Source organism: Protopterus annectens, chromosome 3.part0 (assembly GCF_019279795.1).
Source record: "Protopterus annectens isolate FY-2018-M chromosome 3.part0, PAN1.0, whole genome shotgun sequence".
In the NCBI taxonomy this organism is placed as follows: Eukaryota; Metazoa; Chordata; order Ceratodontiformes; family Protopteridae; genus Protopterus; species Protopterus annectens.
Window position 1 is genome coordinate 1,828,570,884 of NC_056731.1, and position 18,513 is coordinate 1,828,589,396.

Below are 18,513 nucleotides of genomic sequence, written 5' to 3' on the forward strand. Positions count from 1 at the left end.
ATGGTAGTTTGACCAAGAGCAAGGCTATTAGGAGTGGCCCACAGTGTCACCAAATAAATATGCAAGTACTCTCAGAACTTAAATATGTCACAAATATCAGCCACAATGAAAGGTTTAAATATATTTAATTATAAATAGTAAAAGAACAAGAAAATACTCAATTTATAATCACAGTTACATCAGAGTTCAAAATCATAGGAAATATTTAAAACAACATTACAGGACAGTCTCAAATAAATAAAGAAAAACATCTAAATTAAGCTCAGCTATATAACTGACTATATCTAAAAGAATTATACTGTTCCCTAGACTTACTTACAGAGCAACAAGACAGATGTGGTGAGTTGGTGAGTGGGTCTTCCTGTCAGGTCAAAGATAAAATACAAAATACTATCTCTCTCTCAGAGACTTACATTAATATTTCAAATATTGCTGCTGCGGTAGCTTGCAGCATGACATCACTTTTTGTCATCTGACTTTATCCCAGGTGAAAACCCCTACTGATGCAGCTGGTAGGTAGATACCTCCAAAAACACATAAATAACAGCCTTCTTATATCTAAGGCAGATCCTGGAAGTCATAAAACAATAACACTTCCAAGACAATACAAAAAACTTCTAGTTCTAGACATTGTGTCTCTTACTGCACTGAAACTGAGATAACATAATTTGTTTATGGCCCAGCCATAGAGTAACATAATTTCAACTATTCTTCTTAAGTTTTGCAAGATAATCTCCTGTGCTCTAGTTTCCCCTGTTAAAATATATACATCTAAACAGTTACAATAGTGTGTATACATTTCTGCTCAGTACTTTGCAAAATATCTCTGCGGTACACATCTGTACAATATGACATATAGTTCTACTACATCTGTGACACAAGCATCTTACATGAAGCATTTTGACATTCGTAAATTACACATAACCATTTACAAAATTCCAGATAGCTGGGCTAGCAGTATCTCCTTTTGTTACACTTCTATATAAATCATATATTCAAAAATGACATCATTATTTACAAAATATGTCCCCCACTGGTGCTAGTGGTGAGGATTGAGGCTCCTTGATTACTGGGCCAGTGGTGGGGTGTCACACCATTAACAAACACTTCTTCTTTAACCCATAAATGATTTACAGAGCTACATATACAGATTATTATTTTAATAAACATGTCACATTTATATATAATATTAAAATCAGTTAATACATTATTCATTTGCATCTCTTTTTAAAAGATGCATGTATGATTACCAAGGGTGTATATCAAAAGATCGAACGCTGAAAAGTTCGAACACCAAAACCTCGAACTTGAAAATTCAAAGAACGAAAATACTGAAGCCGCGGAACATTGAATTCTTTCCCAGGGAAAGAATTTGGTGGGCCGTTTCTGTGACTTCGCTATTTCCTCCACTGTGGTGTGATCTTGCAGTAGTTTTGGCACTTTGATGTTATGATATAGACCCGATTACCAACATGCTCATGATTTCCTCTGCATTTCATAATAGCATTACAAGTAATATTTTCAGGTAAATATTTCTTTCTTAGGAAATACCTCTGGTTATGTCAACTTGTTAAACTTTTTTTTTATCTCTAATATGACTGAATGAAATAGTTAACATTAAGAAACTTTTTTTTTACTTGCTATAAAACTCTGACTTTCTTGATACTAACTGAACTACTTGTCAGATTAGATTTTTTCCGTGTACTGTGTCTTGTGCAGATCTACTTTGGAAGCTTGAACTTTCAAAACTTCGAACTGCATATGGTCGAGACCATAGCATCAAAATTCTGAAAGTTCGAAACTTCAATAATAAAAATTTAAAACAATTTTTTTTACATTTATGCACCCCTCACACCCCTGCTTATTAAATATACCAACTTTGAGATCACACTACAGTGAAGACAAAGGTAAATTTCCCATTCCACCTGTATGGCGATCTCTATTTAAACCGTTCAAAGTTTCAAAATTTCAATCTTATCATCTCGATCATATGAAGTTCAAAGTTTTGAAACATCGAGCTTCCAAATTAGACCTGTCTTGTGCACACTTCGATCTTATCCCACTATTAATCATTGAAAATGTAGACCATTATTATGGTCTCCCTGTCAGAGCAGCTAGGAGCATGGCCTCATGCCTTCACAGGTGCTGTGATCTTTTGAATTACTCGAACAAAGTATTGTTGAGAGATGCATTAATGAGGGTTAGGACCACAATGTGGGGAATGTGACATCATAACAGCCAAACCCTTTTTTCTAGCATGGTGATTACAACAGCTATTAATATTATTTGGTAAGTTTGCATTAACCAAAACTGTTTTGTCACATATTTTTTCTCAAAGGAAACCAGTTACCTTTCCCTTCTAAGCTTGATTAAAATCAAAATATATGATTAATAATTTGTAGTGATAATGGTTATTGGTAAAGGTTTTTTTTTTAACCTTAACACCAATATCCATTATATAGTACAGCAGAATTTTCCTTTTAATTTTTGTTTTTGTTTGTTTTGAGGGGTAATAATAAATAACATTATGTGTGTGTTATTTTTAAGATTTGGATGGTAGGCAATACACTTCAGATTGCTGCAAACTTGACAGTCAGGTGACTTAATGTTGTTTTTTTTTAACTTCATTCTAGTTTTGGTTAGTCTATGGCCATTTGCACATTCCTGCAGCAAATTTGGGAGAGCTGAGGAGTGCTGTGAACTGTGGAGCTGTCTGTAGCATGTCGATGTCAATCAAATGTGTGCTCGTGTTACTTTGGTTTCATGTTCATGATCACTGAAAAGCCAAAACTTTCCGATATATCTCTGCTGACATTTGTGCATTACTACCATTTATAAGAGATGAAAGCAAATTATCCTAATTTCCATATAACACTTGTAAATGACCCTGAATTTTCTCCAATAAGTTGAGCAGTGCCATAGCAATTCAACAATAGCTGGGCTAGGTGGCAAATGCATTAAGAATCTGCAGACTTACAAAAGTAAGAAAATATTTTTAAAAAAATATAATTTAAATAGAAACAATTAGAAATATTATTTCATTATTGAATTAAGGGTCATTTGTAATGAATTTACATGTGATGTACAGATGATAGCACTGACTAATTGCTAGATTTGTATAATTTTTAAGTTGGATTTCATCACAGCTCAGTGTAAATGATTACTGATGACAGAAAATGATCATTACTGTGGTATAATTTATGGCTATAAATGCAATAATTTTCTAATTACTGCAGTACTAAGGATATATGAACAGGTATGTGTGATGAATTGGAGAACTTTGAAGTGACAGTAATTTATTTATTTATTTTATTTATTGACATTTGGTGAGCAGGAAAGTCTGACTGGGTCAGCAACCTATTTTCAGTGGAGGCCCGGGGAGAAAAGCCCCAAAAACAATGCAGAAATAAAGGATTTAACAGTTATTGCCAAATATTATATGCATTCTAATACAAATTCAGACATTAGTAGCTTTTGTAGTTAACATAAGCATACATATATCTGTAGACAGAATACAATTTGTCATGAAGATAGATAACAATTACAGCAAATTATAGAAGTTCAGTCTAAAATTCTAGTTTTGAGATGAGCATTATTGGCAGAGCGAAATTGGTTTTGTTTTGCTTTGAGTGTATAAGGGTAGAAGTTAAGTAATGATGAAAGTAAAACACAGGAAGGAGAACAATTTTGAGTAGAGATAGTCGTAGAAGTAAGGGGTATCTGAAGGAAAGAAAGTGAAGGTAAGAAGGCAAATGTGGATAGGTATTGAAAGAGATATAGCAGGGTATTATAGTGAGAAAAGTTAGGGAGGTTAAGAAGATGGATATTCTGAGGGGATTTAGGAGAAAAATATATTGACAGATTAGTCAGAGAAGCAGGAATAGTAGAATAAGACAAGAACTTGTTCATAGGTTCATAGGTTCATAGGTAGGTACTAGTCTAACAGCCCAAGGGCCTATGTAAGCCTAGCCAACAAGGTTCCCTGGCTTAAGCCACCCAATAAAGTTATTTCCATGTGCCACTGTCGAGCAGAGACACAGAAGTGATCCCTGGGGTGTATTTCCTATTTCCCATCCACTCATCAAGATTTTTCTTGAAGAGTGCTAATGAATAACTTTGCTTGACATAGATGGGTAGCCTGCTTTAGAGTATGGGAAGTCTCTGAGACAGGAATCTATCCCTCCAGCATGTCCTGTTTATTGTGGTGACAAGGTTTAGGTCCCTAGACTGTGTAGCTCAGAGGGATTGGGATTTCTTTAGGTGTAGCATGTCCAGCAGCTCTGGGTTTGACATAGCTTTATATGTTAGGCGGAGATCACATCAGAGTAGGCGATATGCTATGGAGTAAAGCTGGAGTTTTTTGATACGGTCAGTGTAGGGCATCTGTTTGAGGCCAGTAATCCTCTTTGTGAGGTACTTCTGTGGCCTTTCCAGCTGCTGCAGATGTCTTGTGAGGTACATTCCAAAAGAGGTATTGTACTCTATAATGGGTCTAATGAGTGTTGAGTAGAGGGGAACAATGACCTCTTTTTTTCCTGGATGAGATCCCTTTTATGACGAGGTGTGCCACGTAGTAGGACCTCCTGACTACTGTGGTGATGTGACTACCAAAGGACAGACTACTGTCCACCTGGGTCCCAAGGTCTCTTATCACACATTAAGTGTTAAGTAGATTGCTGTCTATGTAGTAGTTCATGGGGACAGAGTTTTTACCAAAGGGGATGACAATGCACTTTTTGGCATTGAGCCTGAGGCCATGGCTCTGACACCAGGCATTTGTCTCAGCGAGGCCCTTCTGTAGGATTTCCACATCATTTGGGGACTCGACTATGGTTCCTAGTTTGCAGTCATCTGCGTACGTTGTTAGCCAGAGGGCTTCTGTGTTAGCCTGTACTTCAGAGAAGTAGAACCAAACAGGAGAGGTCCCAAGACTGAACCCTGTAGTACTCCACTTGTCACTGGTTAGAGGTCAGATTTGGAGTGTGCAACATTTACAGTGTTGGTTCTGTCAGTGAGCCAGTCGGCAACTCATCTTGTAACGTAGTGATTAATACCTAGTTTAGTGAGTTTAGCTATAATTCCAGATTGGGGGATGGTGATGAAAACCTTGGCAAGGTCAGCATAGGCTGTGTGAACCACCTTACCCTCATCTACAGCTTTGCTGACTGCCTCAAAGAAGTCAGTCAGGTTCACAAGGCATGCTCTGCCCTTCACAATCCTGAACTGGGTGGGATCCAGAGTTTGGAAGTTACCAATGTCTTTGTTTATGAGTTCCATGATGATATGTTCCATGGCCTTGCATACCAGGCCCGTCAGGCTAATAGGGCGATAGTTCCCGGGATCAGTGGTGGCTCCCCCTTTGTGGAGTGGGACAACTGTTGCTGTATGCCATTATGTGGGTACAAAGCCTGATGTGAGGCTATGACTGAACATGGTGCTTAGGTGGGGAGCCAGTTTGTTCTGAAGTTCATGTAAAATGCAGCCTGGGATGTTGTCCGGTCCCATGGATGATGTTTTTTTGGCTTTAGAGAGTGCAGCTATTACCTGCATAGTTGTGATTACAGGGACTCTGCATTCTTCCTGTATAGATATGGGCACTTTAGGGAATGAGGAGGGGTAAAGTTAGCACTGAACCTATCTGCCAGGATGTTGGCAATATCAGTTGGTTCTGTAATTTTCATGCCATTGTGCTGTAACTCAGAGTAGATCTGGGTGTTGCCATTGAGATTCTTGACATAGCTATAAAATGCTTTGTGGTTGTCCTTAGAATCAGTGGTAATTTTGTTTTTGTAGCTAGCTTTGGAGGATCTTATAAGGGATCTCAGCTTCTTACTGAGGCTGACCAGGGAGCTCCTCCACTCATGGGGTTTTACTCTTTTGCAACAATTTCTTCCTTCTGTTGTACAGTTTGTTTATGGCAGGGAACCACCAGATTGGCTTCCTTTTTTTTGGAGGATAGCATCTTGGTTCTGTTTGGGATAGCACAATCCATGCACTCATGTAAGTGCTTATAGACTATATTTGTGTAGGATTCAGCAGTGTTAACTGTATTGTCCATCTGCATGGGTGTCATGAAGTTCACCACTTCTGTCTTAAGAAGCATGAAATTGGCTTTGGAGAAATTTTTTACCATGGTTTCCTTAATGGGGGGTGGAAAAGGGATGTGGATATCAATGGTGATTAGCTTATGGTCGGATCGGACCAACGAGGAGTTGACTTCAGGTGTGGAACACCGGTCACTCATGTCGATAATGACTAGGTCTAGGATATTGTTGCCCTTGGTGGGGGTGTGGATAAGTTGATCCAGGGCATTGGAGTTTATGAATTCCAGAAAGCGTTGTGTGAAGGAGTTGGACAAGAGTTGTTTTCCCAGTTAATGGTGGGGTAGTTGAAATCGCTCATTATTAGGGTGTTTGGCTGAACCCTAATATTTTCCAGTACATCAAGAAAAGAGGAGTGGGAATCTTAGGGAATGGTGGGGGATCTATAGCAAGCTACAATTTGGATTGCAGTTTTGCCCAGAGTTAGTTTCACTTGGATAACCTTCGATGCATTATGCTGAGCAACTAGCCTGGAGGTGTGGATATCATTAATGAATATGGACACACCTCTGCCTTTGGTGTTCCGGCCCAGGTTACATGGCTAAAAAGTGTGGTATGAGTTATAGCCTGGTAGTGCAGGAGTGCTCTCTGGAGCCTTGAACCAGGTCTCAGTCACTGCACAGATATCAATGTTCTCCATTTTAAGGAGTGCCTTGAGTGAGTGCATTTTGAGATTTAGACTTCTAGCATTGAGTAGCATTACCCTCAGTTTTTGCTTGCCTGTTCCTGTTACAGTGGTGAATTTGTCATTTGAACCTTGCCTAAAAAAGGCACTATAGGGGTGGCAAGAACCTTAGCCAGTAACCAGAATCCCAGGGGTGACAGGTGCAGGCCATCTCTGGCAAAGCATCATGGCCTGTCGACCATGTCATCCCAAGCAGACAGATACTGGAATCCCCTAGAATGACACCAGAAGCTCAGCCAATTGCTGAAGTCAATCATTTTGTCCTTGTACTGTGGTATCATTCTGGGCAATGGCAGAATGCTACTCAGGGCTAGGGTCATACCTGCCTGGGCAACAAGATCGGAGAGCTCTTCCATGTCTCTTTTCATGTAGTCCAGGGAGGTACGTCTCAGGTCGTTCACACCAACATGGACAATGACAGAGTCATATTTTTACTTGTTGTGGAGTGAACTGAGTGTGTGGGTTATGTGGTGGATCCTGGCACCTGACAGGTAGCTGACAGTAACCTTCTCCTTGTTTAGCCTGGTGAGTGGGACATCAGTGTGCCTGACTATAGAGTCACCTATGACTAGTGTGCTGTGTATGTTGTTTTGCCTTTTTGGCTGTGCTTGGGTGGAGCATTGAGTCTGTGGGCTATGTGTCATTTGGGTTATGTTGGGGGGTGGAAATTGCTTGCATTTCTGCTTTGGAGGTCTCTGTTGCTTGGGCAGATTATTATTGAGAGCCTCTGCAAATGATTTTGTGTTTCTATGTGTGGATTTTGGTGGTGTAGATTTAGTGAGACTATGTGATAAGTGTGGTGTGGTGCGTTTACCTTCTCCTCTTGAATGTCAAGTTTGGTCTTGGTTGGAGAGAGCTTTACCTCCAGTTTGGCTAGATACGTGCATCTCTCACAGGTTGTAGTGTTGGATGGTAGGAGGAGAGAGTTGTCTGTCTACATGAGGCAATTTCTACATTGCCCCAAGATGCCCAGATTCATAAGATAGACAGGAGAGAACACTGGGAGCTGACCCTTGGACATGCCTGAATAAAAAAATATTTTCCTCTACATAAGTGAGGAAAGTGAGTACAAGAGCTGTTTTTCTCTAAACAAGTGAGAAAAGTAAGTGCAAAAACTGTTTTCCTCTAGGTAATGAGGAAGGTTTAGTGCTACAGTAATTAGTAGCTTATTTAGTGCTTGCAACAAGTTCTGAAAAAGTGCCGAGCACAAATAAGCAAATTCAAGTGCTAAAACTAAGAATCTGTAGCTGCACTAGACTAGTTACAGGAAAGAAATAAGTGCAAATGCAGGCTTTCAAATCAGAAAGTTGAGAGAGACGGAAAAGATTGCCGAGACGGCCAATAACTACAATTCTGGGACAGAACCACTCCTTATGTGGTAGACAGGTTACCTAGTGCTTACCACTCCCACTGACAAGCTAGAAGGCCTCCCTCCAACACAGAAAGGCTTAGGGGGGCTCAGAAGCTTACATACAGTCATGGATACAGCAAATCTGTAACTGGTGTACACTAGTTACAGGAAAGGTAGGAAACAGGCTTACAGTTTTTTTTTACAGAAAAGTAGCTAAAACAGCAGTAAAAACAATTCAAATGCAGTGCAAGGTAGCACACTTGAGTATGTAGCAATATTAGACCAAACACAGTTTAAAAAAATGCAATTAAATTAAAAATGACTAAAAACAAGTGCAGAAGGAGTGTATTAGGTAGAATGTGGTAAAGAGATGGGACTTGTGGGGAGTGTCCCAAATCAAATCTACAGTGGGGCGCGCAACTTCAAAAGCCACCAAATTTAAGCAACAAACCAGAGATACGGAGAGTGGGTGGGACAAAACACTTTCAGCAGAGATTTGAAAAACTATACAGGGAATCAAAAATAACAGTGCACAGCTCTGAATAAAATTAGTCCAGCAACAATTTACAGTACACAATTCTGAAGAACCAAAAATATACTTAGCTCTGTATATTTCCAGAAAGTTTGAAAAGAGTTCTGTTAGACACAGGTTCCAGCAATTATATGCAGGCTGGTAACTAACAGGGTCTATTATTATGCAAGTAATTCTTCAGATAGTCAGATGACACAAGCTGTACAAAACAGTTATACCAACTTAAGACACAGCAGAAAATAGGGAGAGGTGGGATAAAGCACTTTCAGCAGAAATCTGAAAAATTATACAGGGAATCAAAAATAACAGTGCCCAACTCTGAATAAAATTAGTCCAGCAACAATTTACAGTACACAATTCTGAAGGACCAAAAAATATACTTAGCCCTGTATATTTCCAGATAGTTTGAAAAAAAGTTCTGTTACACACATGTTCCAGCAATGATATGCAGAAGATATGCAGTTTTTGAAGATGTTCAAGAGAAATAGAGAGCAGGAATTAGAAAGTAGCAGAGAAGTACAAAATTCCAGGTAACAGGATAGAAAGAATAGGTGATGATGAGATGAAGTACGGAGGGGTAAGAGGAAGTCAGAGGACAGTGATGAATTAAAAATGGCAGTATTATGAGTACATGACAATGACAGTGGGTAGGACAATATTTTTTTTTGTTCTAAAAGTGATTGCATTCATGACCTGAATGAAATGTAATATGTTGCCATTTCCCAAGGCTATACTGGCTTTTCTCTGCATAACTGTATGGGTAGTGTTAAGTAGCACTTTTAGTCAATGTGGGTAGCAGAAAGACTTGGCCAGTGTTTTGTACTTAGCTGATTGCATCAAACTTTCTGACTGTGGCCTTTATTTATTTATTTATTTGCACATGTACTACTCATAGAAAATAAGGGCTCAAAGCAGAGAAAAGATAACTTCAGCCATGGCAAAAATTGTTTCCTCATGGCAGCACTTTGAACATGAAAGTGCTTTGTAACTCATAATGTGCACAAACCTAAACAGCAACTTTCAGTTATTTCATTTTTTTCTACTACTCATTTAGGACTTGAGCTTTCCTTTTGTTGTTAGGAGTGAGAAAAAGGGGCCAAACACTAGCCTGCTAGTTTGATTGACAGCCCACTCCCAAACTGATTATATCAGCCTGTTGCATCATCTAAACCCACCCTGGGCCCCATGGCACCACCAGCCTTCTCAGGAAATTTGTTAACTGCCCTTTCTCCTGATCTCTCCCAGGTTTCCAGCCCTTTATCTAGTCAGGCAAAGAACTAACTATCCATCTTTTACACTAACTTCACCACCTAAAACCTGAAGAGAGGAAGAATCTGGACAGAAGAGCCCTGACTTCACTACCTGGAACCTGAAGAGAGGACCAGTCTGAAAAGAAGAGCTTGACAGTGGAGACCCCAGACTGGAGTACCATAAAAACATGCTCTGAGACCAATAGCATTTCACCTCTCACTGCAGCTACCTCACAGACACCAGGTATAGATGCTGTAGTCACTGGACCTGCATTTAACAAAATTTGTATGTGCAGTACAATGAAAATTATTATCCCAGGCCTCCACTCCACACTGCTATATTCTTTACACCACAGGCACACATTTGCCTATGCTCAAAGAAGATTTGAGATTCTTTTTTTTTTTTTTTGAAAATCTTTTTATTGAAATTTAATCACATCATAACATATCATAACAATCATCAGAAACCAAAAAAAAAATAAAATAAAAAGTACAAACAGAAATTTCTCTACACAAAACTAACTATTTACAAAACCCATCTATGCAGAGCTCCTGAAAAGGAGGTTTAATCGCAGTGAATTTATGATAGTATATACTCATAAACCATTTTCCATGTTTCCCTCTGTGTAGGATTTAGCCTCATGGAATACCACAAATATTTGTGAGCAGAAATATGCTTCCTAGCTATCTGTTTGAATCCTTCCCATGAAAGAGTAGATCTATCTTTCCAATTTAGGGTGATATAATATTTTATCAGCATAAATGATGTTATTAGAAAGTGTATATTCTTAATGTCCTTGTCTACCGGGGGTATATAAAGGAGGGTGAATTGCCAAGAGAGCGTAGATTTTTCATAGCCCATTTTTTCTAGTTTGACTCTGAGGGCACACCAAAGCTTATATGAGCATTTGCAACTCCAAAAAATGTGAATGATATCTGCTTCCATCAAAGGGCAGAATTGGCAATGAGGTGGGACTTCATTGTACATCTTGCTTAGTAAAGCTGGGGTGTAGTATGCGTTATTTACAATCATAAGTTGGGTATACCTGAATTTTAGCAGGGGAATAGCTTTGAAAAATTTCCAAATGGTTACTTACCTGGCAGGGGAGATACCACGATCAAGATTTGAGATTCTTATGTTTATTAAAAGTCTTTGCATACTCTGCCATTCAGCACTTGGTGGATATTTATTCTATGGGCACAGAAAGCCTACAGAAAAAGTTCTGAGGTCTCACACTTTATTTAATTGTTTTCCCTCCTACCTGTGCACATCTATGAGCTCTGTAAAAAATGAGCACTATGACTTGTTTTCCACTGTATGCTATTTCTGTGGATGCGATGCATGTATTGTTCAAAAGTGGGAATCATCTATTGTAGCTTTAAGTAACTACCTCCCCTGCATATGAAAAGTTCTGTCTTCATCAAGAGGAAGAAGAATGGGGACTGGCCACATTAATGATATATATGAGCCTCTTATAAGCAGGCACTGTAAACCTTTCTTGCTATACAAGAGATGTTTAGCCTTTATTTCAGGAGATATGAGCCCGGAAAAGTGGGCAGAGCCTCCCATATTACATGTAATAGACTAAAAAAATTTCTGTAATAATGCTTTCATAATTGTTTGCAAGGAATATGAGCCCCACAGATGCAGATACAGCCTCCCATTTTACATGTCTTACAAAGCAGACTAATAAAGTCTGATGAAATTATCATAAAAGAAGGCACTTTTAATGATCAAAGTGTAAACCACTCTATTAGATGGACCTAAGTAAGCTCAGGCAAAGGTGTTTTATTAAATATAGTTCTATAGTCGTAGTAGGGCAGCCACGGTGGTGCAGTGGTTAGCGCTGTTGCCTCACAGCAAGAGGTACTCCAGTTCGATCCTCAGCTGGGGTGCCTTCTCTGCGGAGTCTGCATGTCCTCCCTGTGGTTGCATGGGTTTCCTCCGGGTGCTCCAGTTTCCTCCCACATCCCAAAGACATGCTATAGGTGGATTGGACACTCCAAATTGGACCAGGTGTGAGTGTGTGTGTGTGTGTGTGTTTGTGCCTTCAATGGAAGGTTGGGTGCTGGGCTGGCAACTCGACACTGAAATATTCCACTGCCAATCATGAGTGGACAGGTGATCCACTGTGGCGACCCCTAACTGGGAAAAAAATGAAAGAAGTGGTAGTTCATGGTGTGTTGTCATGCTTTGTTTGTTAAAAGTTAAAAATAAAAGTAACCCTTTTTAACTAAGAATGAGGTTCCACAGGCTGCTGAGCTAATAAACCCTCACAGGTTTTTTTTTTCAGGAATATTCAAATAACCTCTAAGCTTTGGCATTGGTAGCTTGTTTTCACATCTCCAATATTTTCCTCCAGTCAGCTCCCATGGATCCTCCCACCATTGTCTGTAATTGCTTTTAAATAACTGACCTCTTGAATGTAATTCATCAGAACAAGAACACTTGTCCAGCAACCTACTTAACTGAATGAACTACTGGAAACTTCAGCAAGGTGTGTTAATTTCTCCCCTCAGAGAGAGAGTCTTTCCTAGATCAGCTAGTGAAAGTGAATTTATCTGGACTAATATTTTGTACTGTGGCATTTCAGACAAATGGGATGCTTCATTTCAGTTAAGGGGGCACAGAGGAACAAGGTCAGGAGTCAGGTAGTTGTTGAAATTACTGCAGTGGAGGTGAGAAACTGATCATTGGTACAGTGCAAGAAAAGGTCAAATGATATGGTAGCATGTGCTAGAAGCAAGTCCAGGTAGAATGCAGTTTTCCATACCACTACAGTAAGGGACATTGAGGATATTGGATGTTATTGTCTGCGCTAGCATAACTGGCTGAAGTTTGTAAATACATGTAAATAATTGTAAACTACCCTGTGTTATATATGCCGGCATGACTAGCTATAATTTTGTAAATAAATGTATATTTTTGATTGTTTATTTGATTTATGTAACATGTTTGAATCAAACAATGTTCTTCTGGCTGAAAAAAAAATTACGTTTTTTAAAAAGAATTCCAAATGTATGTAGGTTATGCCAGTCAGTTAACCTACATGTGATATCATAGTGTGCTACAGCTGAAAGGAATAGAATCTCCACAGCAGCTGTTTTGTTTACTTTTGAAGGTTTGATATGAGAGAGTAGAATTCTCATAACAGCTTTCTGTCACTTTGAAAAAATGCTGCTATAAAAGCAGGTTCTGTGTCAATTAAAGTTAAATAGTTTTTGTAGTTGTAGTTGTTGTTCAGTTGTCAGTTCTTGTTTTCCAAATCAGTAGTTATCACTCAGAGTTTTCCAGATCTGTTCAGCAGAAATAGTAGGAATTACTATTCCAGTCGCTGAGGACCAGACAACAGCCTGATGAGTGGGTATAAATTCTTATTTTGCCTTGCAAAAGTAAGAGTATCATCTTGCCTTGCTGAGTTAATTAGATTAGAAAGGGAGAGTAAATATTTAGATAGTTAGGGACCTGTAGTTAGAAAGTTTTCATACAATAAGTGTAAAATTTATCCTGCAGTGTTATTTTCATAATTCCTGTGTGTGAAACTCTGTGTTTTATTAGTATCAGTTATTCGGTGTATACATGTTTTAAATCATTTTATTTATTATTAAATATTTTACTACCTTTTATTCTGGCTGGTTGTTTAGAAGTACTTTTGGTAAGCTGAGAGTCTGTATGCTTATTGTGATAACACCAGGGCCACTCCAAAAACCCTTACTGCTTGGATTACCTGCTACTACTTATATCAATAATTATTTTACCCAATATAATTAAATACCCCTTTTGAAGGGCATTGTAGTATTTGACTGGTGGCAGCCATTACCTTGTAATTTGGGAAACAGGAAATATTTGATAAATCTGTGCCAGTCTTTCCCAAGTGTGTTTGTATGTATGAATATCAAATATTTAAGAGTGAGTGTGTCAAACACCTAGAAACTGGACACAGTGCTCTGCAGTGGTTAGTGTGAAGACTCATTTAGGGACCTGGAGTGAAGCATATAGTCCAGTCCCAGGTTTGGAGCCTGCTCCTGGTGTACTCTTTAAGGAAATTGTGTATTGTTATCCCTGCTTTCAGTGATGGTTCCTTACAGGAGAAAGTGGGGAGGATAGAAGCTCCTTAGTTTCTGCCATGGGATGAAGTGGGATTGTCCCAGGGTCCTCTGAATCTTATTCAGTTAACACCAGATAAGGAATAACTTCTATCCATCTGTGAGAATAATTATGACATAGAAGATGATGGAACAGGAATAATTTGAGGTGGTGCAGATACTGTTCCATTTTATCAATGTCCGCAGCAGCAAAAGACATTTGGTCATGAAGACTGGTTTTGAATCAGTAACATACATTTATATACAGAGAATTGAAAGTTTATTTATTTTACATTTGTTGACCAGGATAGTCCGACTGGATACATGTCCATTTTCAGTGGAGGCCCGGGGAAAAAAGCTCCAAGGTCAGCAAATTAGATTAAAAAATACAGTATTTACAGTAGTTAACATATCTAAGCAAGCAGTTAAGTTTAAGATACAATATTTACAGAGGTTACATACCTAGGCAAATTATAGAAGTTCCAGGGTTAAAGAAAATCCAGAGAGTAGGTCATCATTAAGTAATACAAGTCAGCTAAGAATACTGTTATTAACTCATACAGTTAGTTACAGATGCAATATTTAAGAGTGGTTACATACCTAAACACATTAGAGTTAAACAAAGTAAAGGCCAAGATATTGCCACAGGTAAGCTAAAATAACTATTTAGTCTCATTGACAAGGAGAGGGAATGATGTAATTAAACACTTCACAATTAATTAATTGGTGAACATTGTACCTCAACAAAGAATAGAAATGAAGCAGAGGGCATGGTAAGTTTCCAACTCACTGCCTTGTAAGCATACATTACTGTATGATATTCCATTATTATTAATGTTTTCAAATTTTTTTCACAGGATCAGCATCAGACACAAACAGTTTAATTATACTAATAAATCTGGATGATGAGAGCAGCAGAATGTCTGTTGCTCCTGTTGCTGCTGCTGCTGATAATATAGCTAGATTTATGAGGCAGCCTGAGGAGAGTAGCAGGTAGCCCCAAATTTAATGTCTGGATCTGTCATCCCACAACATATTAGTAACTCTGCAGAAAGTAACAATGTGCCACAAAGTCAAGCACACACTGATATGCCACACACAGGAGGAATGCCTATGCACTTCTACACCAGTATTTCCAAACCCACTGGAACACTTTGAGGATGATGGAAGGCATTCAGAGGTAACAGCATCCACAGTTATGCATTTACAAAGGGGAGCCAGGCACAGGAATTTATTACACCTACCCCAGGAAACACATAAAGTATTGGCTGCGCAAAAGAAAATGTGCCATGACATTATTAGTGTTCAGAGCATTGCCAGAGTTAGCTGAAAATGGTCAGCGTCCTCCAGGGTATGCGTGACAATTTCCAGCAGTACTTTGAAATGGCAGAGAGTAGGGATAATGGCATGAATCCACTGATGCATAGTATGATGCACATCTAGCATCTGAGGCCACTTCCATTCATACACTAGTTAGGATATACCAGAGTCAAGCTGTGGTCAGACTTGCAAAGGGCAGAGGATGGGGTACTATCTGGATATGTGAAGAGAGATCATATAATAATGTCATTGCTTCTCAAGGCAGTAATCTCAGTAGTCAAGGAGAATAACCACAGCACATTTCATGCAGGTCATGGCACTGTTCCTCTACACCTAGCAGAACCTCACATTTGAAGTCATGATCATGGTCAAGCAGCACTGTCAAGTCAGGGAAAGCAGGACTCACCTTACAATTCTCATTGTAGCCACTCCTCAAAATCACTTGCACCATCACCCTGCCTATCTTTAGGATATATGTAAGACTCATTTGATCTTGAACTACTGTGTATCAGCTTCAAAGGCACAGCTGTCTGTTTAACTAGATTTTTTTTGAGGAAGGTGGGTTGCAATTGCATGCATTTCATCCCTGTAAAACTAGTATGTACATGACCACTGAAAAGGAGACATAAAGCAATGCCACACAAATTACCATTTCTACAAGTGGCAGTTGCCTACAACATAAAAATGGTAATGCACAAAAAATTTAGTTGAAAGATATCATAAGCAAATGATGCATTTAAATGTCATGTAAAGATATACTGCTGCACTTCACCCTCCTCGCTGCACAAATGATGGTAGCTTTTTATGTTTCTTAAGTTAGAATTTTTTTGTGCATAACAGCATTAAATTAACCTGATGTACAGTATAACAGAATACTCTAAGAAGAGATGCCATAATATAAAAAAGTAGTATAAGTCATTTTCTTTGCATTTGTAATGCATTGTCTGAGGAAGTATTTCACCATTGACAATATTTATTACTTTTGTATAATGAAATAATCAGTAAAGCAGGACTTATTAATGAAGCAGACAAAAATGTGATTTGTTTTAATATTATGCCTTACAACATCACTGAACATGGGTCAGTGAGCATTGAAGTATTATAATAACATTATTATATAACAGATAATAAAAAACATTTTAAGGTGAGAGAGAATGTCAGATGAACAGTGGCAGAAAAGCATGCACCACACAACATAACACCATCAATTATACTGTATGTGTTTTTACCATAAAACAAACACTAACCTGAATGTCATGGTTCATTGTTGTGGACTACATCCTGCCTTTTTCTGCACAGCCACATTACATGCTTGAGCCCAGCACATTAGATCCCTTACTACTGCTGAAAGCTGGTCATCATTAGTCATAGTGAGACTAGAACTGAGAACGGCAATTTAGCATGGGTCACTTCACTACCAGACTGGTGCATGATCATGTTATGTGGAATGCAACATGCAGTAAACATCCTTCACCAAGTACCTCAAGGAAACGTTTCAGCACATAAAAGGCACACATAGTCCTGGCTTGGTCCTGAGATGACACCATGAAACAGATTTACTGATCCACACATGCCAAGAGTACATCCAAAAGCTGCTGCAGTATCCTCAGGCAGAAGTCTGTGAGTTCCACAGTGTGTTCCCAGTCTGTCTTTGAAAGATGCCTGTAGCAAGTATAGTGAAGGCTGTACAGGGATAGGAAGTCCATGCATTCCTCCAGTGCCCCTATGGGGATCAAACATACCACTAAGGCCTCCACAGGGATAAGAAGTCCATGCATTCCTCCAGTGCCCCTATGGGGGACAAACAGATCCACTAATACCTTTATAATGTCCCTGTCCACTCTAAACCTATCAACAATTTCCTGATTATCAAAGTTATAATGAGTAATCCTTTGCTTATATTTACACCTTCTTGGCAGTCGAGCACCTCTGAGCACAGGCAGTTTTGGCCCAGCCAAGGCATGCAACTCAGAACTGGAAATAGCAAAGCTAACAGCAAGTGACAGCATTTTTGCTGATCACAACTCCAATAGATTTAGTGAGGCTTCTCTTTATATAACACATCTGTGATCAATGCAGAAAAGTGGGAAAATCTGACTATGAATCTCAACTGGTGTAAAACATATTTTATTAGTATAAAAAGATTTACATCACTCCACATTTACATCTCATTATTTGCACATTTGCACAAGCACATTCGAGATCATTGTTCATTGGCATAAATGGCCTCTGAATCGTAGCTCATCTGTGCTGATTCAAGAGCATTGCTGATAGCCCAGTGCATTGGTGTAACTGACTATGAATACCAGCCTTTGTTTTTGAAAACAAAAAAGCTAGTCGAAGGTTATGCTTAGTTTGTGTACAGTTACTGGTAGACAAAAGTCTAACTTAAGTAGTTTGATAATAGTTAAAACAAAGTGAATTTTATTGTCTGAGAGTATGCTGATGGAGATTTTTGAGTAAGCAGAGATAAGCTTCCTCTGAGTGCATCACATATTGCACTCTGGAGAGCTCACACCATATGCTAACAAGAGCACAGTCAGCATGTGACTCCTGCTTCTATTACTGCAGCATCCTATATGCCTTCTACCTGATATGCATAGCACAGGGTGTCTATTAACTGGGCTGTTTATTCTACAGCTGTTTGGCTGATGTATTTACTGGGTGCCTGCTGAAATTATAATTACAATCCCCTACATTTCAAAAAAATAACTGAATGTTGGGAATGTGTGTTTTATGCACACACATACACACACACACACACACACACACACACACACACACACACACACACATATATATATATATATATATATATATATATATATATATATATATATATATGGATCTACTGAAGATAGTCTAAGCTTCAATAGATCAACATAGAAAACATTGATAGCAAAAAGTCAGAAAAAAAAAAACTCAAAACCCTAATGTGCAGGCTCCAAGATATAGCCTCAGACCAGGCAAAATAAAACTACTGTGATAAGCTCACCTGCATGGGTCTATATTATGTTATCAAAAAGGCATTACAGTGAATGCCTTTTCATCAACCCCAGAAGAGTGAACCGCCAGTTATGTGAATGGTCAATTCAGCAATTTTTTTTCATAGGGAAAATAAATCGCTCAGCTGACCAGGAATGAAACATCACTACAAACATTTCAAAATGGAGGTTTTGCCCCCTACA